Raw genomic sequence first — 25,463 nt, forward strand, 5'->3', positions numbered from 1 at the left:
CCATTCTCCCCTCTGGGACTCAGTTTCACCACCAGGGAATTGGGGTAATAATTCCTACCAGGCTCCTCTCCTGTGAAGTCTTCAGAACTAGTGAGATAATGAACATGACTGGCTGCAGAAGTTGTGGGGCCCCGTGAGAAATGATTAAGGGAGCCCCTTGACCTGGGTTCGATCCCTGGGTTGGGAAGAGCCCCTGGAGAAGGGAAAGGCTATCTGCTCCAGTATTCTGGCCTGGAGAATTCCACGGACTGTATAGTCCATGGGGTCGCAAAGAGTCAGACATGACTGAGCGACTTTCACTTTGATCAAGCATTACTAAGAATTAAAAGAATTAAGCATGTTAACATGATTAAGAACTGCAATTGCAGAGCGTTAAACTAAGTGAGGGGTCCTTCTAAGGCCAGAGTCTCCTGTGACTGCGTGGGTCACATGCCCGTGGCTCCAGCCCTAAAAATAAATGTACATGTAAACTGTGAAGGCTAAACAAACTGAGATGACTCCGTGCCCGTGGCTCGAGTCTCAGGGTCAGGGAGCACACGCGGGGGACGGAAGTCACAGCGGTGAGGGGAGCGCTGTCTGCAAGGCTGCTCCCTGCCTCCGCACCTGCTGCTCAGGGGCCCATCTCAGAGGCCCCAGTCTCCCACCTGCTGAACTTGCACTCCTGGCGGGCATCCAGCCAGAGCCTGGTGCAATTCAAACATCTGGGGACACAGGTTTCTCGGATGCGCCAATCAATGGGAGACTGTTCTTTTCAAACTTGATTTAAAGTTTTGGGTGGTCATTTGCAGCAACGTGGATGGATCATGAAGTTATCATACTATGTGAAGTAAGCCCAGAGAGACAAATATCATATGATATTGCTCATATGTGAAATCTAAAACAAATGATACAAATGAACATATGTACGAAATAGAAATAGACCCACAGAAATATTAATAGAAAACAAGCTTATGGTTATACCAAAGGGGAAAGGAAGGGGAGGGCTGAATTGGGGATTAATAGACACACACTGCTGCTAAGTCGCTTCAGTCATGTCCGACTCTGTGCGACCCCATGGACGGCAGCCCAGCAGGCTCCCCCGTCCCTGGGACTCTCCAGGCAAGAACACTGGAGTGGGTGCCATTTCATATAAAATAGGTAAACAAGAAGGACAGACTGTAGAGCACAGAGTCAATATTTTATAATAACCTCCAAGGGGGAAAAAGCTGAAAACAGCTATATTTATGCATAATGGAATCACTTTGCTGAACACCTGAAACCAATACATTGTAAATCAACTCTACCTCAATAAAAAAGATCTAGCTTATCAATTACACTAGCAAATAAAAACCCCGAAACATTAATTAAATTAAAAAGAGGCCTGGTGGCTCAGTGGGTAAAGAATCTGCCTGCAATGCAGGAGACCGGGGTTCGATTCCTGGGTCAGGAAGATCCCCTGGAGAAGGGAATGGCAACCCACCCCAGTGTTCTTGTCTGGAGAATTCCATGGACCGAGGAGCCTGGTGGGCTACACTCTGTAGGTTTGCACAGAATTGAACATGACTGAAGTGACTTAGCACACAGGCCAATTAAATACAATTCGGGGTGTTCACAGTCCCTGGCTAAACCAGACTGGGACTTGTGACAGTTCTGCCGAGTTCTGCCCATGGTGACTGGAAAAATGCCTGTGGTGGGAATGTCCCATCGTGCCTGCCCCCCACTGCTCCTTCGGTCTCCCACACTTTCTCCCTCTTGGCTCTTGCCCTCAGATTTTCTCTTCCCTTTCTGCTCGTGTCCTGGCTGCCTTGGCTCTGCTTAGCCTTGCAGCAGTAGAAACCAGGGTATCCAGGAGGTGTCTTAGGCTTTCTGGTCTGTGAAAACACACAATAGACAATCTTCCTTGACCCCATCATCAACTCTACCCCTTCCTGGGGTCCACATTGTCTTAAAAACCCTCCCTGGAAGGGGCTCCCTACAGGAAAGGCAGGAGGTCATGTGATCAGAGATCACTGAAGGAGGAAGATCATTGCTTTAAGAACTTGCCCATGGGAGACTTCTCTGGCCTCTGTAAAGGCAGCCCAGGAAACTTACACCAGTGGACAAACCAGCCCAGAGACTCGGGGGAAGGAGGCCAGGTCTAGTCGCTGTGCCTGCTGGTTCCACCGTTTACACTGTAGCCACTGTTTGTCTCAGCGGCTGGCGACCCACCAGCCCCACATCAGACAGCACAACTCCCAGGATGAGTCCTTTCCCCACGTCCGAGAGCCCATCACCTCCCTAAGTAGGGGTCAGCACTGATGCTCTAAAGTTACCAGCATCACCCTAGGAATGCGGAAGTCCTTCCTTTGTTCTTTCATCAAATCATCACCAAGCACCTGGGGCAGGTGAGACTTTGGAGAGGGGCTGGGGGCACACATGGTACCAGGGCTGCCCTCAGGCTGGCAGAGGAGAACCAGGATAGAGGCTCCTCCTACATGAAGGGAGCACAGAGCGCCCCACCCCCAAATACAAGGATGGTCATGGGGTCATGGGGCTGAGAGGTGTTTTGGCCGACCAAGCAGGGAGTTACACTTCTGAGCCTGTGGGCTGTTTCTTTCCAGACCCCCCACTTGGCATCTTCAGGGCACTGCTGGGGCACAGCAGCCAGGCTGCAGGAGAAATTTTCACCTTGGGCTCCTTTTCCCCAAGGAAAAGGAGCCGTTGAGCTCAGTGGGTGGGGCTCTGCCTCTGGATCTACAGGATGTGCCCAGGGAAGACTGTCAGCCTGACTCCTTTCTTTGGCCAACAGAGGTTCTTGAAGCCCAGCTCCCGTGGAGACCAGACTGGGTCTGGGCAAAAGCCTTGAGCACTAAAGAGGGGGCATATGTCTAGTGCATCCTTTAGTGGGTTTCCTTTGGGAGAATGTCTCAGGTGGCTGATTAATGACCTGGCGGTCTGGGTCAGGCCATCTCTCAATCTTTCTACTTTAATAGGCCTTACCTTCAGAAGGGAGGACTTCCCTGGTGGCTCAGATGGTAAAGTGCCTGTCTACAATGCGGGAGACCTGAGTTCGATCCCTGGGTCGGGAAGATCCCCTGGAGAAGGAAATGGCAATCCACTCCAGTACTATTGCCTGGAAAATCCCATGGACAGAGGAGCCTGGTAGGCTGCAGTCCGTGGGGTTGCAAAGAGTCGGACACGACTGAGCAACTTCACTTTCACTTTCAGAAGGGAAAATAATGGGGATCATCAGAGGGCTATCAGGGAGGCCTGCATGGAGGAGGTGGCCTTTGAGCTGAGCACCACTGAACAGCCTTACATCTCTTCTTAGTTATTCTACAAGAGAAGAAAAGCTTATGAGTATAGTTTCATATATGACGAAGTAAATCTCTCTTGGAAAATAAAGTAGTCATTTTTCACACTTAACCCTTATTAAATGTTGCAAGTTCTTTAAATAGCATTCTATTACATAGAACACATTCCCAAGGAAGGAACAGCAGGGTTTCGACAAGGTGAAATGGGAGCCCTGCAGGGCCTGGGAATGGCAGAGGCAGAGGCACTGACCTGGGGAAGCAGGAATTTTGTTTAAAGGATGCTCATGGAACAGGTTTGCTAGCGCAAGAGGAAGGTGGAGGCGGGTGGCCCCAACCCATGAGGCCCAGACCCAGATGGTCTCCCAGAGATCACAGCAGGGGTCTGTATGGCCAGCATGTCTCAGGGGCACCCACTCCTCACTTCTGGACTCCAGCACTAGCTGGCTTTTGCCCCCATCGCCTTCACTTTTGGCTGGAGGTTTGTGCGACAGCGCTGGTGTCTCCCACAGCCAGGAGTTCTGACCATTAGTTATGCAGGTCTTTGAGGAACTTAAAATGGGACATTGATTCATTATTATTTAATGACTATGTTTCCTATCAGAAACTTCCCTGGTGGCTCAGAGGGTAACGCGTCTGCCTGCAATGCAGGAGACCCAGGTTCAATCCCTGCATCAGAAAGATCCCCTGGAAAAAGAAATGGCAACCCACTCCAGTATTCTTGCCTGAAGAATCCCATGGATGGAGGAGCCTGGTAGGCTACTGTCCAGGGGGTCACAAAGAGTCAGACATGACTGAGCAATTTCACTCACTCACTCACTTCCTATCAGAAATAAACCCTTCAAAACCCAGGCCCTCCAGTGGACAAGCAGCTTGGACTATGCCTTAAAAAGGTCAGAGACGCTTGGGAGCCACTGGGATGAGGAATGCAGGCAAGTTGGACCTGAGGACCTTGACCCCTCGGCTCTGTCCAGAAGTGACAAGGGTCGATCCTGGGTGGCTGACTTGGGGAGCATTGCTCAATCCCATGTGCTAGTCTGTATGACCTGCTTGTGTTAGTCTCTCAGTCATATCCAACTCTTTATGACCCTATGGACCATAGCCGGCCAGGCTCCTCTGTCCCTGGAATTCTCCAGGCAAGAACACTGGAGTGGTTGCCATTCCCTTCTCCAGGGAATCTTCCTGACCCAGGGGTCAAACCTGGGTCTCCTGCATTGAAGGCAGATTCTCTACCGTGTGAGCCGTCGGGGAAGCCCTTGGTATGACTTGCTTATCTTCATGTTTCAAACCACCACAGCAGTGTGATCCTTGCAGACTGACTCCTCAGAGAACCCCTCATTCAGCTGGTCAGCATTTGCTGCGCGCTTGCCCTGGGCCAGCAGCAATAAGATGTGATAAGATGATCAGAGCCCCTGCCTCTCTCCCAAGCTCCCCACCTCCATTCCAGGCCTGTCAGCTGCCTGCACCCTTTTACTGCTGTCCAAATAAGTAGATAAAGAAAACCCAATTTCCTGTTCACAGCTGATTCATTTGTCATTCTTGAGCCAAAGCAGACTCCCATTAAATTCCACTAATGGGACAAAAAGCTTCCAAGTATTTTAAATTTATAATGCCTTGGCATAATGGGCTTTGTTTTTCATGATGCTCTCTAGATGTAAATCTGCTCATAAAAGTGAGGACATCTATAAAGATATTTTTGCTCTTGTCTGAGTGACAACAACATTCCTGTGTGGATTCTTGAATGCTGGAGAAAAGCCCTCTTTTCTGCCGAGGTCCTTTTTAGGAAGTTAGCTTTGAACTTTAAAAATGATTTTGAGGTTCTTTATTTCTGGATTTAAAAGGCATCTGGCACGTTGACAATTTTTCCTGGTGCCTGAAATATCAGAGCCGTCCTCGGGCACTCACTTGCTACAATTTTCTGGCTTCTTTGGAATTGGTTCAGAGCCGAGATCAGTCACTTGCAGTTGGCTAATACGGGTTACAAGTCAAGGGTAAAACAGGGAGAGATGCCAGCTCGGGGTCAGAATGAAGCCATCTTGATGCTCAAAGATAAACAGACCCACCTAAGCTATGCTTGCAAAAACATTATCAAAGCTGATTTGTGTATCCCTGGGCGAAATATCACAGAAACTGCCAATATAAAGAAGTATGCGTAGATATGCAACATCTTTTAACAGGCTGTGGAAGCCGAGGTGACACTTGTGTAACCACTGGGGCCCAGGCGGGATCAATGTCTACTTTTTATCTCTTTCTGAATTTTCTGTAATCTCATATGTCTGTTTTCTCAGGAAAGGCTGTTTGCTTTAAATAAGAATGTCCTAAATGAAAAGCAGTGAGAAATAGTTTAGAAATGGTACTCTCAACCACCTTGCCAGAGCCAGGCTGCTTCCACCGCTTACGGGCTGTGTGACCTTGGCTGAGGCAGTTAACCTCTCTGAACCTCCGAGTTCTCTACCGTGAAAATGGAAGACTTGGGACAAGGACAGTAATGATCATACAGGCTCACTTTGAGTGTTCCATGAGATGATAAATGAATCCATGATGAACTACTCAATGAGTAATAAGTGTGGTTCTCACTACTATTGTCCCAAAAAAGCCTTGAGCAAGAAAATGAATGCCTTTTTCCAAAATATAAGTTGATTTCAAGTAGCAGGGAGGGGGAGTTCCCTGGCAGTCCAGTTGTTAGGACTCAGTGCTCTCACTGCTGAGGGCCTGGGTTCAATCCCTGGTTGGGGAAGCAAGTTCCTGCAAACCATGCAGAGCAGCCAGAAAAAAAAAAAATAGGAAGAGAATTTGTCAGCTCACAGTAGTGAGAGAACTGAGAACAAAACAGGAGGGTGTATCCGAGAGCCCTCAAACATAAAGAGAACAGGCTGTCTTTGAAGACTTGACCCCATCTTCCTCACAGGCTCTGAGCCTGTGCAGCTTTGAGGACCTCCCTTCCTTGACCACACCATTCACGCCTGCCCGTGGTCAGCTGGGAAGACCACACACCAGCAAAGTCTCCGTCGACGTGTCAGCATGTTGGAGCCAATGATTATTTTCCTCCAGTAAACATTTCTTGGTGAGTAAAGGCATTGTTTCTGGCAAAAACCTAATGCTCCAAAAATGTTTTCCTTCCAATTTTATTGAAATATAATTTACAGGCAGCATCGTGTAAGTTCAAGGTGGACAGTGTAGTGATACATCATGAAATGATGACACAGTAAGTCTGGTAATCATCTCTCATCTCATATAGATACAGCATTAAAGAAATAGAATAAACGATAGTTTTCCTTGTGATGAGAACTCAGGATTTGCTCTTTAACAGCTTTCATATGTAACACACGGCAGTTGTTCTATTTATCATGCTGTACCTTGCACCTTATAACTGGACATTTGTACCTTTTCAATGCCTTCATCCAATTCCTCCTCTCCACACCCTTTACCTCTGGTAACCACATACCTGATCTCCTTTTCTATGAGTTTGCTTGTTCATTTGCTTTTGAAATGTAATTGATCTACAATGCTATGTTAATTCTTGTTACACAACATAGTTGGATAGTTCTATACATTTCAACATGATCATCACGAGAAGTCTAGTTAAAATAGGTCATCATACAAAGGTATTATATAGTTATTGCTATATTCTGCACACTGTACCTTTCGTATCTGTGATTCATTTATCTTGCAACTGGAAATTTGTCTCTCTTAAGCTCCCTCAGCTATTTCTTTCCTTCCTCACTCTCCTCATCTCTGGCAACCACCCCTTTGTCTTCTGTATTTATACTCTGTTTCTGTTTTGTTGCATTTGTTCATTAGTTTTGTTTCATAGCTTCCACATGCAATGAAATCATACATTATTGTTTTTTTTCTCTTTTGACTTATTTCACTTCGCATAATAATACCCTCTAAGTCCATCTATATTGTTGCAAATGGCAAGATTTCATTCTTTTTTGTGGCTGAGTAATGCTGGGAGGGATTGGGGGCAGGAGGAGAAGGGGACGACAGAGGATGAGATGGCTGGATGGCATCACTGACTCAATGGACGTGAGTCTGAGTGAACTCCGGGAGTTGGTGATGGACAGGGAGGCCTGGCGTGCTGCGATTCATGGGGTTGCAAAGAGTCGGACACGACTGAGCTACTGAATTGAACTGAACTGAATATTCCATTGTGTGTGTGTGTGTGTGTGTGTGTGTGTGTACCAAATATTCTCTATCCATTTATCTATTGATTGGTACTTAGGTTGCTTCCATGTCTTGGCTGCAATGAACATAGGGGTGCATATTAGAATTAGTGCTTTTACTTCCTTCATAGGAACACCCAGGAGTGGATTGTTGGATAGTATAGTAGTTCCATTTTTAATTTCTTGAGGAACCATCCTAATGTTTTCCACAGTGGCCGCACCCTTTCACAGTCCCACCAACAGTGCACAGGACTCTCCTTCTCGTAGCCTCACCTTCACTGTTACCTGCTGTCTTTGATAACAGACATTTGACAGGTGGTATCACGTGGTTTTGATTTGCCTTTCGCTGGTGGTGGTTAGTGATGTTGAGCATCTTGGCAAGAGTCTGTTGGTCATCTGTCTTTTTTGGACAGATGTCTATTCAGATCATCTGCCCATTTTTTAATCAGGTTTTTTTTTGGTGTTGAGTTGTGTGAATTCTTTGTACAGTTTGTGTCTTAACCCCTTGTCGGATATACCATTTGGAAATATCTTCTCCCATTCAGCAGATGGCATTTTCATTTCCTCAATAGTTTCCTTCTATATGCAAAAGATGTAGTCCCATTTATTTATTTTTGTTTCCCTTGCCAGAGGAGACATATCCAAAGAAATATTACTAAGCCTGATGCAAAAGGGCTGGCTGTCTATGACTTCTTCTGGAAGTTTTCTGGTTTCAGGTCTTACAGTTAAGTCTTTAATCCATTTGGAATTTATTTATGTGTGTGGTATGAGAGAGTAGTCCAGTGTGATTCCTTTGCATGTAGCTGTCTGGTTTTCCCAAAACCATTTACTGAAGAGGTTCTCTTTTCCACATTGTATACTCTTGTCTCTTTTACTGTGGATTAATTGCCTGTACAAATGTGGGTTCATTTCTGAGCTCTTTATTCTGTTCCCTTCATCTGTCTCTGTTTTGGTGGCAGTACTATACTGTTTTAATTACCAGAGCTTTGTAGTAGAGTTTGAAATCAGGGAGCATGATACCTCCTGCTTTGTTCTTCCTTCTCAAGATTGTTTTGGTTATTTGGGGTCTTCATGTTTCCATACAAATTTTAGAATTATTTGTTCTAGTTCTATGAAACAAAAGTCATTGGTATTTTGCATTGAATCTGTAGCTTGCCTTAGTTAGTTAGTATGGTCATTTTAACAATATTCATTCTTCTAACCCATTAACACAGAATATTTTTCCATCTGTTTGTATCATCTTCAATTTATTTTACCAACATCCTATAGTTTTCCAAGTACAGGTCTTTTATCTCCTTAAAAGTGAAGGTGATAGTTGCTTAGTCATGTCCAACTCTTTGTGCCCCATGGACTGTAGCCTGCCAGGTTCCTCTGTCCATGGAGTTCTCCAGGCAAGAATACTGGAGTGGGTAACCACTGCCTTCTCCAGGAGATCTTCCTGACCCAGGGATTAAACCCAAGTCTCCTGCATTGAGGCAGCTTCTTTGCCATCTGAGTTTATCCCTAGATACTTTATTCTTTTTGATGCAATTATAAAGGGATTATTTTCTTAATTTCTCTGATAGTTTGCTGTGTATAGAAATGCAACAGATTTCTGTGTATTAATTTTGAATCCTGCAACTCAACTGAGTTCACTGACTTCTGGTAGTTTTTTCTGGTGTATTTAGGATTTTCTATGTATAGCATCATGTCATCTGTAAACGTAATAGTTTTACTTCTTTGGATTCCTTTTATAGATTGAGATTCCCTTGATTTCTTTTTGTCATCTAATTCCTGTGGCTAGGACTTCTAATACTGTTATCAAGCAAGGGCTCTTTGCCCACTGGCACTGGTGGTAAAGAAACTGCCTGCCAATGCAGGAGACATAAGAGACGTGGTTGGATCCCTGGGTTGGAAGAGGGCATAGCAACCCACTCCAGTATTCGTGCCTGGAGAATCTCGTGGACAGAGGAGCCTGGTGGGCTATAGTCCATGGGGTTGCGAAGAGTCAGACACAACTGAGCAACGAACACACTTAGGTAATACAGGATAATCTCTGTATCTCAAGATTCTTAATCACATCTGCAAAGACCCTTTTGCCATATAAGGTAACAGATTCACAGGTCCTAGATACACCACAGTTCAAAGGTATCAATTCTTCAGCACTCAGCTTTCTTTATAGACCAACTCTCATATCCACACATGACTACTGGAAAAACTATAGCCTTGACTTGACAGACCTTTGTTGGCAAAGTAATGTCTCTGCTTGTTAATATGCTGTCTATGTTGGTCATGACTTTTCCTCCAAGGAGCAAGTGTCCTTTAGTTTCATGGCTGCAGTCACCATCTGCAGTGAATCTACTGAAGACAAGGCCAATCTTGGCTTAGAGGGGGAAAGTGCTGTGATTGATTAGTAATGTCTGTCATGGGACAGGAAAAGGTGGTCCATGTGCACCTGACCTGCCATTCCCTGTAGGAAAGGAGGCTTTGCATGCAGGTTGACGCTTGGGAAGCCAGAGGAGAAGCTGAGCCTTATCTGTGTTCCCCTGAGCAGCTCTGCTGGCAGAGTCTTGGCTTCCTCATCTTTAGAATGAGAGACTGGTGAAGTGCTTTCCAACTCCCCGAGAGGGTGATGGGCTGTGAGTGGAAAGAACGTTACCCGTAACGAACTGCCCAGGCCTTCATTTGGGGTCAGAGGTCTAGAGTGGCCTGGGCCCACGACTCCGGTCTTGGCTAGAGTGCCTGGGAGTTCTTCCGTCTGGTGCGGGTCTGAGCCTGTGTCCTCAGCCCTGTGGGCTCTGGTCTGCCTGGAGGAGACCATCCACTTGGGTGGACTCCACAGAGATGCACTGCTGCACACGATTCTTGACTTCCAGACTCGCTGAGGTGGAGCAGGGCTTCACCTGAACCCCTGGGGGAGCTTGTTACAGCCCAGCTGTCCCCTCCCGCAAGACACCTTCTTCCCTGCCTGGGCTTCTGGAAGGTCTGGGGTGGGGCCAGGAATCTGCATGTCTTAAAATCTCCCAGATGCTGCACCTGCTGCTCAGAGAGGACCACGTTTTTGGAACTGCTGGCTTAGAGTGAGGGAAGAAAGCCTCAGTTCAAAGAGCAAGGAACCAGGTGATGTCTGGTTCATCCAAGTCACTTCAGTGTTTCTGGAATGTCAATCACTTACTTTTCACATGTAAAATTCTTAACAAATCCATGTACCATCTGTGCCATTAATACTGTCTGCAGATTGGCTTTACATTGAATTCTCTATTTTCATCCTCAGCATTAATACCTATGAAATCGCAGTTTTGATGTGCTAATTGGATTTCTCCTAAAGATACAGAACACGAAACTATTGCCTTTTTTGCATGTTTGACTGCTGTACCTCTTAGAATCAGCTACTGGTTCAAATCTCCTGCAGCTGTAAACAGCAGGGAAGGACTGTGTAGATTCATCCAAATCTCATGAATGTTTTGAATGAGAGACAATTCAAAGAAATCATAGTCCCTCAATGACTCTGCTAGGTTGTCTGCTTTTTAAAATACCTCCTTCTGGAATTACTCACCCCAGCGGAAAAAGAAACCCCAGCCCCTCTGCCCGTCTGCCCCCACGGCTCGTGGCCTTTCACCTCCTCCAGCAGCCTGTTCTCTTTGGCTGTCCCCACATCCCTCTTGGCCCACCTTCAAGGCTCAGGTACACTCTGCCGGTCCCAATTCCAACAGCCCATGCCTCCATGTGCCTCAGTTGACCTAACCTTCCTGGTAAACCTTCCTCAGGGCCTGCCTCACCTCCCTGCTACCCACAGGGCTGTGGGGAGATCCCGGGACCACGCTGGGAGGCAGGCGAAGGCCCTGGGATGCTACCAGCACTGCAGAGATGACAGAAGGTATCAGAGAGAAAGAGAAGCCAGAGGGGGAGCAGAGTTTGGGCTGATGAGGGATGTCAGGAGATTCCCTCTTGCCGGCCCCTGGGACCCACATCTGTGAGGAGACCCCATCTGTCTCAAGAGCCAGGGCTGAACACAGGGGGACCACAGCCATGCTCAGTGGGTGAGTAGACAGAACCGCCAAGGACACAGCTGACCAGTTTAACTCTCGTCCTAAAGTCAGTGTGAAAACTTAGATCTACATAAATAGGAAAGGCCAAATTTGAAGAACTGGGAAATAATGCACAAGAACCCCTTCAGGGTGGGATAAGAAAAGGTTTTAAGAGATTTTATGGGAAAAATACATGAACAAAACAAACACCCCAGCTTGCTGATGGTTAACCAGGAATAAGAAATGGGAAAGTTATTTCTCCCTCCCTCTGTGTGTGTGTGTGTGTGTGTGTCTGTCTGTCTGTCCACACCAGCTACACACATACATGGCCAATCATGGTTAATTCAAAATGCTTCCCCCACCCCCATGGCCATCCAGCCCAGAGCCCCTGCCTACTGGCCTGATCTCCATCTTGGTCCTTATCTCTGGGAGAGGGAGTCTGACTGGCTCAGCCCAGCCTCTGGCTTGACTCCTCCTGGGTCAGAGGTCCACTCTCTGGGGTCAGAGGCCCACCCTGTTCTGGTCAGCAATGGCCAGGAGAGGAGGCTGGGGGCAGTGGTCCTCCCCTCCCACTCAGGGTCCTCCCCGTCCAGGGCTGAGGATGTACCAAGCAAACACTGTAGGAAGGACTCTGGAGCAGGAAGAAGGAAGGATGGCTACCTTCTCTACAAATCCCTGCTCCACAGAACCATTTTGAGAAATCAGGTTGAGATCGAGATTTACCCAACCAGAAATGCAAGTACCCTTTTCATTCCTTTGCCAAGTACTGTAAACTGAGTGTTCATGTCCTTCCAAGGTTCACATGTCAAAGCCCAAACCTGCAATGTAATGGCACTTGGAGATGAGGCCTTTGGGAAATATTAGGGTTAATATTTATGGTTAATAATTAATCCTAATATTAGGTAAGTATTAGGGTTAGTAGGTCATGAGGGCGGGGCCCTTCTGATGGGGTGGTTGTTGTTGTTCAGTGGCTAAGTCGTGTCTGACTCTTTGAGACCCCATGGACTGCAGCACTCCAGGCTCCTCTGTCCTCCACTATCTCCTGGAGTTTGCATAAACTCATGTCCATTGAGTTGGTGATGCCATCCGACCATCTCATCCTCTGTCGTCCCCTTCTTCTCCCGCCTTCAATCTTTCCCAGCATCAGGGTCTTTTCTAATGAGTCCGTTCTTCGCATCAGGTGGCCAAAGCATTGGTGCTTCAGCTTCAGCCTCAGTCTGATGGGGTTAGTAGCTTTATAAGAAGAGGAAGAATATAGTTTTCTCTCTCCTTCTCCCCCCTCACCATCATTTCTCTCACCCCTCTTCCTCTCTCTCTCCCTGTCTCTCCTTCTTCATGCACAACCCAGGAAAGGCCATGTGAGGACATATCAGGAAGGTGGCCATCTGCTGGCCAGGAAGACAGCCCTCACCAAAACCCCAGAAACCAACTATCTTTATATAGGATTTTAGACTCCAGAACCGGTAGCAAACAAATTTCTGCTGTTTAAGCCTCAAGTCTACTGTAATTTGTTAAGGCAGCCCTGGCTGACTAAGACATCATCAGGTCTTGTCATTTTTAGCAGGCAGGCCTTTTTATAACTCCTCTAGGATTTGGGTGGATATATGAGTTCACGGCAGCTCCACTGTGCAAATGGCCCCACTGCTAGAATCCAACAGAGTCCCAGTGTAAGGAGGGCAGCTTCCTGAACATGAAGATCCCTGTCTGGCTACTGAGATGACGTCGCCCACCTTCACACAGTCTGTTTTGCACTGTGCCTGGGAGCTCAGCCGCCCTGGCCGGCCTCCCTCTGGCTGGTCCCCTGACCTTGGCCCACAGGCAGGCGGGAGCTTGCCAAGGGCGGTGGCTGACGGAGGCCACTCACCCCAGAAGGAGTGGCCCTGTCCCCAGCTCACTCTCTCCTATTGCTCACAGCCTGTCTGGTGGTGGGGGCGTGGGACAGAGGGTCAGTGTCCACAGAGTAGGTAAAATTCTCTTAGCAACAGGACAACTCTGCAGCAGCTGGCTCTCCCTTCATTTTGAGAAAATAGGTTGCGTCCTGTCCTTCCCCCACCAGCTGAGAAGGGCTGCTGTCCCCGTGGTGCCCAGAGGGGACGGGACTCTCGGGAGCTGCTACCAGCCAGCCCCCAGAGATGAGGCATAGATTCCTCTCACTGGGACAGAGACAAGGCTCTCATGGACCCTAGAGCTGTTTTGTTTTCAAAGTCCATACCTGTTTTTTTATGTCGACCATTATATCCATTTTATAATCTTGGAGTCTTTTTAACACCCAAATGTAAAAACGAATTAAACAAGTGGCTCATTCATTTAGCTTGCAAACAGTAAAAAGCACAGCCTGGGAGTATCGTTCTGGGTGTTGATGCCATGCCAGGAGCCATAATCCCAATTAATTCTTGTACTTTCAGTGCACAAATGAGAGACGCTTCCAGAAGGAAAGCAAAGCCAGAGGAAAGGCGAGCTCATGTTTGGGATGACAGAGGATGTTAGGCAGTTCCCTCCTGCCAGGTCTCTGGGGCCCTGAGTGAGGGGCCTCTGCTACCTCACAGCCTGGGGCCCAGCATGGGGCGGACACAGGTGTGAGCGGATGCAGCCCACCCAGGACGCCACTGGCCAGTTTCACTCCATGGGAGCCTGGAGAACACCATTGCCCTCCAGATGGCAAGTTGAGGGTCAAGGGCGTGTCAGGGGCCCATCCCCGGAGCCATGCCAGGACTCCGGAGGCCCTGAAGCTTCAGTCTTAGACCGCCAAACACTAGCTGGGGTGTGCAAGAAGTGGGCTGGTAGTGGCCACCATGAGAAGTCAGCAAATAGGGCCACAGCCACTTAGGGGAAGACACCCCCATACCTGGCTTGGATCTTTGCACCCAAACTGCCCAGGGCTCCCCGCAAAGCCTCCCCACGTGGAAGGAGAGGGGTGCTCAAAAGACACAAGTGCGTACAGGAGCCTGCTGGCCCAGCCCCCCAGATACCCCCATGCCTCATGCCCTGCTCCACGCTCTCTCCCTGGTCCTCTCTGACTTCCTACGTGCTCCACCTCCCAGGGCACCTCTCCACCCTCTCCTGTGCTCACCCCCTCTCCTCCCAGTGGGACCAGCAAGACCAGCATTCAAAGTGCCCATCTCAGGCACTTCCCAGCTGTGACCTTGGACAAGTCACTGAGTTTCTCCAAGCTCCAGGATGGGACTAACAGTGGTGCCCTCCCTCCCCAGGGCTGTGTAGGAGGAGCAAATGAGTCAAAGTGCTGGAATCAAAACCATGCCTGAGCTCCTCTGAGAGCAAGGACCCGGTGTCTGCAGCTCTGGGCATTTCCCCTCCAGAAGTGTCTCAGTTGTTCAGTCACTCAGTCGTGTCCAGCTCTTTGTGACCCTATGAACTGCAGCGTGCCAGACCTTCCTGTCCATCACCATCTCCCGGAGTTCGCTCAAACTCATGCCCATTGAGTCGATGTCTCAGTTTGGTCAGTATTTCCTGACCCAGGTCACCGCTACCCTCCTCAGACTTCAAGCCTGAGTCCTGAGCTCTTCAGAGACCAGGATGGGGCAGCCTGGGTGACCAGGAGTCTCCTCCTATCCTGCAGGCATGGCCCTTCCCAGCCCCGGGCAGGACTTGAGGCTGGGGGTCCGTCCACCTGTGGGGGGCAGCACGGTGATTCCAGGAGGAGCCTCGGGCTATCAGATCCGGTGCCTCTGGGACTGAAGACCCTGGAAGTAGATGAAATCCCGAGAGAGGGGCAGCAGGAGAAGAGAAGGACAAGGAGGACTTTGGAACGGGAGGGGACTCGACCCATGAGCAGGGAGGGAGGCTGGGCTCTCAGGCCCTCATCCATTCATGTCTCAAATGAGGAGGAGGCCCGATGTTAGGGGGAAGATGGAGAAGGACAGCCCTCACCTAAGGCCCCTCTGAGGCTGAGGCGGCCAGGGTCCAGTCGGCGGTGGCAGGGGTGGGCGAGGGAGTGAGCTGACCAGTGCTGTGTGTGGCCGGAGGTGGGGGCCTCTGGCCAGTGTCTGACCAGCTTACGGTCTGGAAATCTCCACCGTATCCACCCATGCCTTGAAGGAGCCAGAAAGCCCTGGCTTGGGTGTGCCCAGCTTATAAATCGAGAGTCATGAACCGCAGCAGTCCCCACCAGGAGCAGACAGGAGAGGGTCTTAATCCTCTCTTTCACCCTGGCTAACAACCAGCGACCCCTGAGGACGCCAGCTCTGGCCTCCACGCTCTCTCATCCCTCCCCGGGCTCTCTGGTTAGGCTTCCAGATGCAACAATGATGTCCTTTTCCAAGGCAAAATGGGCTTTGCCAGACTGGAGGGGTGGTTCTCCAGATGTGGTCCCCATACCAGCCACAGCAAACGCTGAGAACTTGTTGGAAACACAGATTCTCAGGCCGCACCCCTGACCTCCTGCGCCTGAAAGCTCCAGGGTGGAGCCCCCAGAATCTGTATTTAACCGTCTAGGTGACTCTGAGGCCCCTGTATCGTGAGAACCACAGAGCCCTGAGAGCGAAGTGTCCCCGTGACGTGAAACAGCATGGATGGGTCTCCAGGGCCCAGTGTCACAGGAAGAAGTCAGATAGGAAAGAACATTGTGAATGAGTCCATTCACACAAAGGACCGAAACAGGCAAAGCTAGTCCTTGCTGTTTGAAGCCAGAGACTCCCCTCGGGGGCTGGGGAGGAAACGGCAGAGAGTTTCAGAGGCCTGGGTGTGGTTACAGAGGTAAGTAGTCAGCCTCTATGCTTAGAATACGGGCACTTTCTGTATTCTACTATACTTAGATTAAAAAAAATATATTTAAGTAGATGACAAGGTAAAATAGAAGCATCGCCTCCCATTTCGTTGTACAGCCTAGTAATTGGTTGAACTCACTTCGGGATGACCTAGGGTTCCGCTCCGGGTTACAGAGAGTGAAATGTTGAGCGTTCTTTGATTCTCGGCCAATAAGGTTTTATGGCTTCAACCTGAAAGTGGCCTCAACGAAGACAGGATGGGCCGACTAATTAAAACCAGAAAGGAGCCATAGGCCCACACGCCTAACACCGACACTGTCATCTTGGGTCAACGCTGCTGCTCCCATTCGCCCCTGGTTTATAGGTAATATTTCCCGAGAACAAGCTGCTTCATTCAGTTACCTTCACAAACAGTTTATCTTGGAGGAGACAGCAGGAAATCAGGTTGCACAAGGAGAGGCATTCTGTGGATGTTTGACTCTGGGTTGGGGTGGGGGGCGGGTTGGAAGCCAGCAGAAGAATCTTGCCTTACCTGCCAAGGAATTTTCCAGGCAAGATGCTTCAGGACAGTGGGGACAACCAGAGAATGCAGCTGTGTGGCTCCATGTCCTGTCTGCCTGTGGGCTGGAGGAGATTCAGAGCAATGTTCTTTATGAGGATAATCTGGGCCCTCCAGGAGGGACGCTATCCCCCCCGTTTCCTTTAAGAATGTCAGCGCTCCCCAACCTCCTCCCCTGTTCTGCATGGGAAGCTAACAGATAACCAGACGCACCACCTCTGGGTACTTAATCCAGCTCAAGATAATCCCTCCAACATTCCACCAAAGGGAGGAGGGCCAGTCCATGTCTCCTTCCAAAAGGCCTCTAAAGTCCACCCCAGGGCTTCCCTCCTGGTCCAGTGGTTAAGAATCTACCTGCCAATGCAGAGGACACAGGCTCGATCCCTGGCCCAGGAAGATTCCACGTGCCGCAGAGTAACTAAGCCCAAGAGCCACAGCTACTGAAGCCCATGCACCCAGAGTCTGTGCTCCCCAGCAAGGGAAACCACCACAATGAGAAGCCCTTGTACCGCAGCTAGAGAGCAGTCCCCACTCGCTGTGACTAGAGAAAGCCTGAGTGCAGCGACAAAGACCCAGCACGGCCAAAAATACATAAACAAATGTGAAAAGTGAAAAAGGATACCATAGAAACCCTTGAGGGAAATCCCTTAGTGTTCATAATTTCTCCTGAGCAACTGGTCGATTTTTATCCCTGAATGAAGGAGAATGAGTCACTGACCCTTTCCTGTTTTAGTACCACACACTTTCTCGATTACTGTTGCTTTGTAGTGACTTTTGAAATCAGAACATGAAAAGTCCAACCTTATTCTTTTTCAAGATTGTTTTGGCATGGGTCCTTGAATTTCCACATAAATTTTAAAATCAGTTTATTAATTTCTGCAAAGAAGCCAGCTGGGATGTTGATTTGGAATGTGTTGAATATCTAGATCAATTTGGGGAACAGTACTACCTTAATAGGGGCTTCCCAGGTGGCACTTGTGGTAAAGAACCCAACTGCCAAGGCAGGAGACGTAAGAGACACGAGTTCGATCCCTGGACTGGGAAGATCCCCTGGAGGGCTGTGTGTGTGTGTGTGTGTGTATGTGTGTGTGTTAGATGCTTATTCGTGTCCAGCTCTTTGCAACCCAGTTGAGTGTGACCCACCAGGCTCCTCTGTCCTTGGAATTCTCCAGGCAAGAATACTGGAGTGGGTTGCCTCCCTAGGGGATCTTCCCAACCCAGGGACTGAACCCGGATCTCCTACATAGCAGCCAAATTCTTTACTGTCTGAGTCACTAGGGAAACCCTAGAGGAGAAAATGGCAACTCACTCCAGAATTCTTGCCAGAAAATCCCATGGACAGAAGAGCCTGGCGGACAACATCCTCTGGCATCATAAAGAGTCAGACACGACTGAAGCAATTTAGTAGGCTCACACACACCACCTTAATAGTAAATCTTTTCGTCCATGAAAATAGAATGTCTTTCCATTTATTTAGGTCTTCCTTAATTTCTTTCAACAATATTTTATAGTTTTCAGAATATAAATTTTTCACTGCTTTGTTAAATTTGTATTTTTTAATATTTTTGATCATATTATAAGTGACATTCTTTTTTCAAAATTTCATTTCTGGTATGTTCATTCCTACTGTGTAAAAATACAGTGGATTTTTGTATGTTGATCTTATATCATGAGATCTTGCTGAACTTATTCCCAAAAGTTTTCTTAGGGAATTCCTTAGGATTTTCTAAACATACGTGTTATCTGCAAATAGAGTTTTACACCTTCCTTTCCAATTTGAGTATCTTTTATTTATTTTTATTGACCAATTTCTCTGGTGCAAACCTCCAGTGCAATGTTGAACAGTAGTGGTGGGAGTGGGCATTCTTATCTTCCTTCTGATTTATAAGAAAACATCCAGTCTTTAACAAGTGTGATATTAGATGTGGGGTTTTCATAGATGCCCTTTATCAAGTAGAGGAAATTTTCTTCTTTTATCTGTTTTGTTGTCTATTTTTATCATGAAGGATTACTGGATTTTGTCAAGTGCTAATTGATGCCAAATAATGGAGATATCATGTAGTTTTGTCCTTTGTTTCGTTGGTATAATGCGTTATATTAATCAATTTTTGTGTGTTAAAACCACTGCATTTCTGGGATAAATTCTGCTTGGTTATGGTGTATAATCTTTTTAATGTATCAGCTTGCTAGTCTTGCATTCAGGTCTCTTTCATTTATATTAATAAGAGATATTGGTGTATATTTTTCCTTTCTTGTGACACTTTTGTCTGGTTTTATAATCCCTCCATTTTTTGTATCTGTGATAACTCTTCTATAAAACAACACTTTAGTAGATAAGTGCTCATTCCTGAGCTGGCATTCTGTTTCGTTGACGACTCCCTTGTTCCATTACCACACACTTTTTATTATTGCAGCATTTTATGATATTTAGGAAAAGCAACTCTCTCTACTACCTATATTTTTCAAAATTTGAGCTAATCTTGCCTATCTGCCAATCTTGCCTATGAACTTCATATTCATTTTATGAAAATACTCCAATAAAAGCTTTTAAATTGGAATTTGTTAGGTGGAATGGCACTAAAACTCTATATTAACATGGTGAGAATTGACATGTTTTTAATTTTCCATTTTCCCAAGAAAAACCAATGCTTTTCTTTTAAAAAAAAAAAAAACTCATACTTTTCTAAAGATGTCAGTTTCTTCCATTTCCCACATTTTTCCTTTACATAGGTTATATTTATTTATGTAATTATCCTACATTTTCTGATTTTGTTTCTACTGTGATTGGGAATTCACTATTTTCTTGTTGTTGACATGAAGTCAGTCTATCCTATTCTGGCCCTGGGCTGAATTCTTTATAATTCCAATAGTTTCCATTGGTTCTTAGGGCTTTCTAGGCATTCAAATCCTCTGCAAATTGCAGTTTATTTCATCTTCCTTTATGACAACATTTGTTTTATGTCTCATTACTTTGGCTAAGCCCCCAAGAAACAAGTTAATAAAGATGAGCACGGCATCCTGCCTTGACTTTTCAGCACCACTGCATTCGAGACATGCTTGGTGCCCTTTTTCATGACGACTTTTCCTTCTACTCTTATTTCTGAAGGTTTTTTTCTGGAGACTTGTGTTTAATTGTGTTGCTAACCCCTGGTAAGCTATATTGCATTAAGACCACCTATTGATTACGAAACTGCCTCTGTTCTATTAAATTACTCTGAGACTCTTTTAATTAGGGGCTTAGTGAAGAGGAACTAAAAGGCCTCTTGATGAAAGTGAAAGAGGAGAGTGAAAAAGTTGGCTTAAAGCTCAACATTCAGAAAACATAGATCATGGCATCTGGTCCCACCACTTCATGGGAAATAGACGGGGAAACAGTGTCAGACTTTACTTTTTTGGGCTCCAAAATCACTGCAGATGGTGACTGCAGCCATGAAATTAAAAGATGCTTACTCCTTGGAAGGAAAGCTATGACCAACCTAGATAGCATATTGAAAAGCAGAGACATTACTTCGCCAGCAAAGGTCCGTCTAGTCAAGGCTATGGTTTTTCCAGTGGTCACATATAGATGTGAGAGTTGGACTGTGAAGAAAGCTGAGCACTGAAGAATGGATGTTTTTGAACTGTGGTGTTGGAGAAGACTCTTGAGAGTCCCTTGGACTGCAAAGAAATCCAACCAGTGCATTCTAAAGGAGATCAACCCTGGGTATTCTTTGGAAGGAATGATGCAAAAGCTGAAACTCCAGTACCTTGGCCACCTCATGTGAAGAGCTGACTCATTGGAAAAGACCATGATGCTGGGAGGGATTGGGGGCAGGAGGAGAAGGGGACGACAGAGGACACTGAACTGAATCGAACTGAACAGTGTGATCAGTTCCTGATTAAAATTGTAGCAAATTCAATCTGTTTCTCCCAGACAAAGCTACACTGAGTCACAAGTACACAGGCCACTTCCCACATCTGCAGGCAGATCCATAGAGCAAATTCCTGCAGATGGAATTGCTGGGTTAGAGCATATACACTTTTTACCTTGATCAGTTCAGTTCAGTCGCTCAGCTCTGTCTGACTCTTTGCGACCCCATGAATCGCAGCATGCCAGGCCTCCCTGTCCATCACCAACTCCTGGAGTTCACTCAAACCCACGTCCATCAAGTTGGTGATGCCATCCAGCCATCTCATCCTCTGTCATCCCCTTTTCCTCCTGCCCAATCTCTCCCAGCATCAGAGTCTTTTCCAATGAGTTAACTCTTCCCATGAGGTGGCCAAAGTACTGGAGTTTCAGCTTTAGCATCATTCCTTCCAAAGAATATCTAGGGCTGATCTCCTTTAGAATGGACTGGTTGGATCTTCTTACAGTCCAAGGGACTCTCAAGAGTCTTCTCCAACACCACAGTTCAAAAGCATCAATTCTTTGGCACTCAGCTTTCTTCACAGTCCAACTCTCACATCCATATGTGACTACTGAAAAAACCATAGCCTTGACTAGACGGACCTTTGCTGGCAAAGTAATGTCTCTGCTTTTTAATATGCTATCTAGGTTGGTCATAGCTTTCCTTCCAAGGAGTAAGCGTCTTTTAATTCCATGGCTGCAGTCACCATCTGCAGTGATTTTGGAGCCCAAAAAAATAAAGTCTGACACTGTTTCCACTGTTTCCCCATCTATTTCCCATGAAGTGATAGGACCAGATGCCATGATCTTCGTTTTCTGAATGTTGAGCTTTAAGCCAACTTTTTCACTCTCCTTTTTCACTTTCATCAAGAGGCTCTTTAGTTGCTCTTCACTTTCTGCCATAAGGGTGGTGTCATCTGCATATCAGGTTATTGATATTTCTCCTGGAAATCTTGATTCCAGCTTGTGCTTCTTCCAGCCCAGCGTTTCTCATGATGTACTCTGCATATAAGTTAAATAAGCAGGGTGACAATATACAGCCTTGACGTACTCCTTTTCCTATTTGGAACCAGTCTGTTGTTTCATGTCCAGTTCTAACTGTCGCTTCCTGACCTGCATATATGTTTCTCAAGAGGTAGGTCAGGTGATCTGGTATTCCCATCTCTTTCAGAATTTTCCACAGTTTATTGTGATCCACATAGTCAAAGGCTTTGGCATAGTCAATAAAGCAGAAATAGATGTTTTTCTGGAACTCTCTTGCTTTTTCCATGATCGAGCAGATGTTGGCAATTTGATCTCTGGTTCCTCTGCCTTTTCTAAAACCAGCTTGAACATCTGGAAGTTCATGGTTCACGTATTGCTGAAGCCTGGCTTGGAGAATTTTGAGCATTACTTTACTAGCGTGTGAGATGAATGCAATTGTGCAGTAGTTTGAGCATTCTTTGGCATTGCCTTTCTTTGGGATTGGAATGAAAACTGACCTTTTCCAGTCCTGTGGCCACTGCTGAGTTTCCCAAATTTCCTGGCATATTGAGTGCAGCACTTTCACAGCATCATCTTTCAGGATTTGAAATAGCTCAACTGGAATTCATCACCTCCACTAGCTTTGTTCATAGTGATGCTTTCTAAGGCCCACTTGACTTCACATTAGAGGATGTCTGGCTCTAGGTGAGTGATCACACCATCGTTATTATCTGGGTTGTGAAGATCTTTTTTGTACAGTTCTTCTGTGTATTCTTGCCACCTCTTCTTAATATCTTCTGCTTCTGTTAGGTCCATACCATTTCTGTCCTTTATCGAGCCCATCTTTGCATGAAATGTTCCTTTGGTATCTCTGATTTTCTTGAAGAGATCCCTAGTCTTTCCCATTCTGTTGTTTTCCTCTATTTCTTTGCACTGATTGCTGAGGAAGGCTTTCTTATCTCTTCTTGCTATTCTTTGGAACTCTGCATTCAGATGTTTATATCTTTCCTTTTCTCCTTTGCTTTTCGCTTCTCTTCTTTTCACAGCTATTTGTAAGGCCTCCCCAGACAGCCATTTTGCTTTTTTGCATTTCTTTTCCATGGGGATGGTCTTGATCCCTGTCTCCTGTACAATGTCACGAACTTCAGTCCATAGTTCATCAGGCACTCTATCGATCAGATCTAGTCCCTTAAATCTATTTCTCACTTCCACTGTATAATCATAAGGGATTTGATTTAGGTCATACCTGAATGGTCTAGCGGTTTTCCCTACTTTCTTCAATTTAAGTCTGAATTTGGCAATAAGGAGTTTATGATGTGAGCCACAGTCAGCTCCTGGTCTTGTTTTTGCTGACTGTATAGAGCTTCTCCATCTTTGGCTGTAAAGAATATAATCAATCTGATTTCAGTGTTGACCATCTGGTGATGTCCATGTGCAGAGTCTTCTGTTGTGTTGTTGGGAGAGGGTGTTTGCTATGACCAGTGCATTCTCTTGGCAAAACTCTATTAGCCTTTGCCCTGCTTTATTCCGTATTCCAAGGCCAAATTTGCCTGTTACTCCAGGTGTTTCTTGACTTCCTACTTTTGCATTCCAGTTCCCTATAATGAAAAGGACATCTTTTTTGGGTGTTAGTTCTAAAAGGTCTTGTAGGTCTTCATAGAACCGTTCAACTTCAGCTTCTTCAGTGTTACTGGTTGGGGCATAGACTTGGATTACTGTGATATTGAATGGTTTGCCTTGGAAATGAACAGAGATCATTCTGTCATTTTTTAGATTGCATCCAACTACTGCATTTTGGACTCTTTTGTTGACCATGATGGCTACTCCATTTCTTCTAAGGGATTCCTGCCCACAGTCGTAGATATAATGGTCATCTGAGTTAAGTTCACCCATTCCAGTCCATTTTAGTTTTCTGATTCCTAGAATGTCAACATTCACTCTTGCCATCTCCTGTTTGACCATTTCCAATTTGCCTTGATTCATGGACCTAATATTCCAGGTTCCTATGCAATATTGCTCTTTACAGCATCAGACCTTGCTTCAATCACCAGTCACATCCGCATCTGGGTATTGTTTTTGCTTTGGCTCCATCCCTTCATTCTTTCTGGAGTTATTTCTCCACTGATCTCCAGTAGCATATTGGGCACCTACCGACCTGGGGAGTTGCTCTTTCAGTATCCTATCATTTTGCCTTCTCATACTGTTCATGGGGTTCTCAAGGCAAGAATACTGAAGTGGTTTGCCATTCCCTTCTCCAGTGGACCACATTCTGTCAGACCTCTCCACCATGGCCTGCCCGTCTTGGGTGGCCCCATAGGGCATGGCTTAGTTTCATTGAGTTAGACAAGGCTGTGGTCCTAGTGTGATTAGATTGACTAGTTTTCTGTGATTATGGTTTCAGTGTGTCTGCCCTCTGATGCCCTCTTGCAACACCTACCGTCTTACTTGGGTTTCTCTTACCTTGGACGTGGGGTATCTCTTCATGGCTGCGCTTTGCTGGAGCAGCCGTGAAGAGATACCCCACGTCCAAGGTAAGAGAAACCCAAGTAAGATGGTAGGTGTTTACCTTGATAGAGGATTCCAAACTGCCTTCACTGGGGTGGAATCAAGGTAAAATCCTACCAGTGACAATTCAGGAGGGAGATGCCTCTGGTTCTTCAGCTTCACCAATCACTTTTCAAAGTTTTGATTCTTTGCTAATGTAATAAGTGCAAAAAAAAAAAAATTTCTCAGTGTGGTTTGGAGTTCCTCTCCTCTTATGAGACATGGGGTTGAAAATCTCTCATAGATTGTTAAGGATTTGTATTTTCTGTGAGCTATCTCTTCATATCCTTTGCCCATTTCAACCATGTTCATGTTTTCCAAAGTTTAAACTCACACTGTTCAAAGTTTCTTTTCCTTTCTTCTAGCACAGGCTAGACTGTTGGGATGGGAGATGGGGGGTGGGGGATGGGAGACCTGGCCTGGAGCCACCTCAACACCCTCCTCCCTCCCTGGGGTGGAGGAGGCAGCAGGGGCAACCGCCTCTCGTTGCGGTGGCTTCTCCTGTTGTGGGACAAGGGCTCTAGAGTGTGGGCTTCAGTAGCTGTAGCACGCTCATCAATAGTTGTAGCTCACAGGCTCTAGAGCTTGGGCTCATTAGTTGTGGCACACGGGTTTAGTTGCCCCTCAGCATGAGTGATCTTCCTGGACCAGGGATCAAACCAGTGTTCCCTGCATTGGCAGGTAGATTCTTATTCTCTGTGCCACCAGGGAAGTCCTTCCTCTTGTTCTACAAAGGTAGGATGCCGGGGGGAGGCATACCTCCTTCAGTAATCCCCCATGGCGGCTGGCTGGCCGATGCAAGCTGCAGCAGAAATTTCCATAGAACTAAACCGTGTTTGGCCTTAGCAGCAATCCCAGAACAAGAGGGGAAGTCCTGCTCTACACCTGAGAGGCTTCCTTCACCTTGTTTTATGCTTCTCCTCTATGTGCATGCATGTATGCCTGCTCAGTTGCTTCAGTCATGTCCAGCTCTTTGCAACCCTGTGGACCATAGCCCACCGGACTCCTCTGTCCACGGGATTCTCCAGGCAAGAATACTGGAGCAGGTTGCCATACCTTAAACCTTCCTCCAGAGGATCTTCCCAACCCAAGGGTCAAACCTGCATCTCTTATGCCTCCTGCATTGGCAGGTGGGTTCATTACCACTAGCGCCACCGGGGAAGCCCCACTGAAGTGTGAGGACCTCCAAATATTGAACTCCTAACTCTTGTACCTGAAGCTCTTTAGTTCCTTGAGAAGCTGCTTTAGAAATTCCAATGTCTGCAACTTTTCCATAAATCTAAAGTAAAAGGTTTAATTTTTTTAACTTCCATTACCTGAAGTTTCTCTGCCCTCCTATGTGCCT

General features: G+C 46.6%; 1 protein-coding gene across 3 annotated transcripts in view; it reads left to right on the forward strand.

Moving 5' to 3' along the window:
* NGEF (neuronal guanine nucleotide exchange factor) overlaps positions 1 to 25,463 on the forward strand; it is a 127,078-nt gene that overhangs the window by 409 nt on the left and 101,206 nt on the right. For 2 of the 3 annotated variants that reach the window (XR_015161494.1, XM_086394205.1), the window contains exon 2: positions 6,178 to 6,333. The exons of the other annotated variant lie outside the window; for it this stretch is intronic. The gene's annotated coding sequence lies outside the window, so the exon portion shown is untranslated. The remainder of the gene's footprint in view (positions 1 to 6,177; positions 6,334 to 25,463) is intronic. 3 annotated transcript variants of the gene reach the window in all.

This window comes from Bos grunniens, chromosome 3 (assembly GCF_055505025.1).
Source record: "Bos grunniens cultivar Pamir isolate PY7600 chromosome 3, Bosgru_T2T1.0, whole genome shotgun sequence".
NCBI classification, from domain to species: Eukaryota; Metazoa; Chordata; class Mammalia; order Artiodactyla; family Bovidae; genus Bos; species Bos grunniens.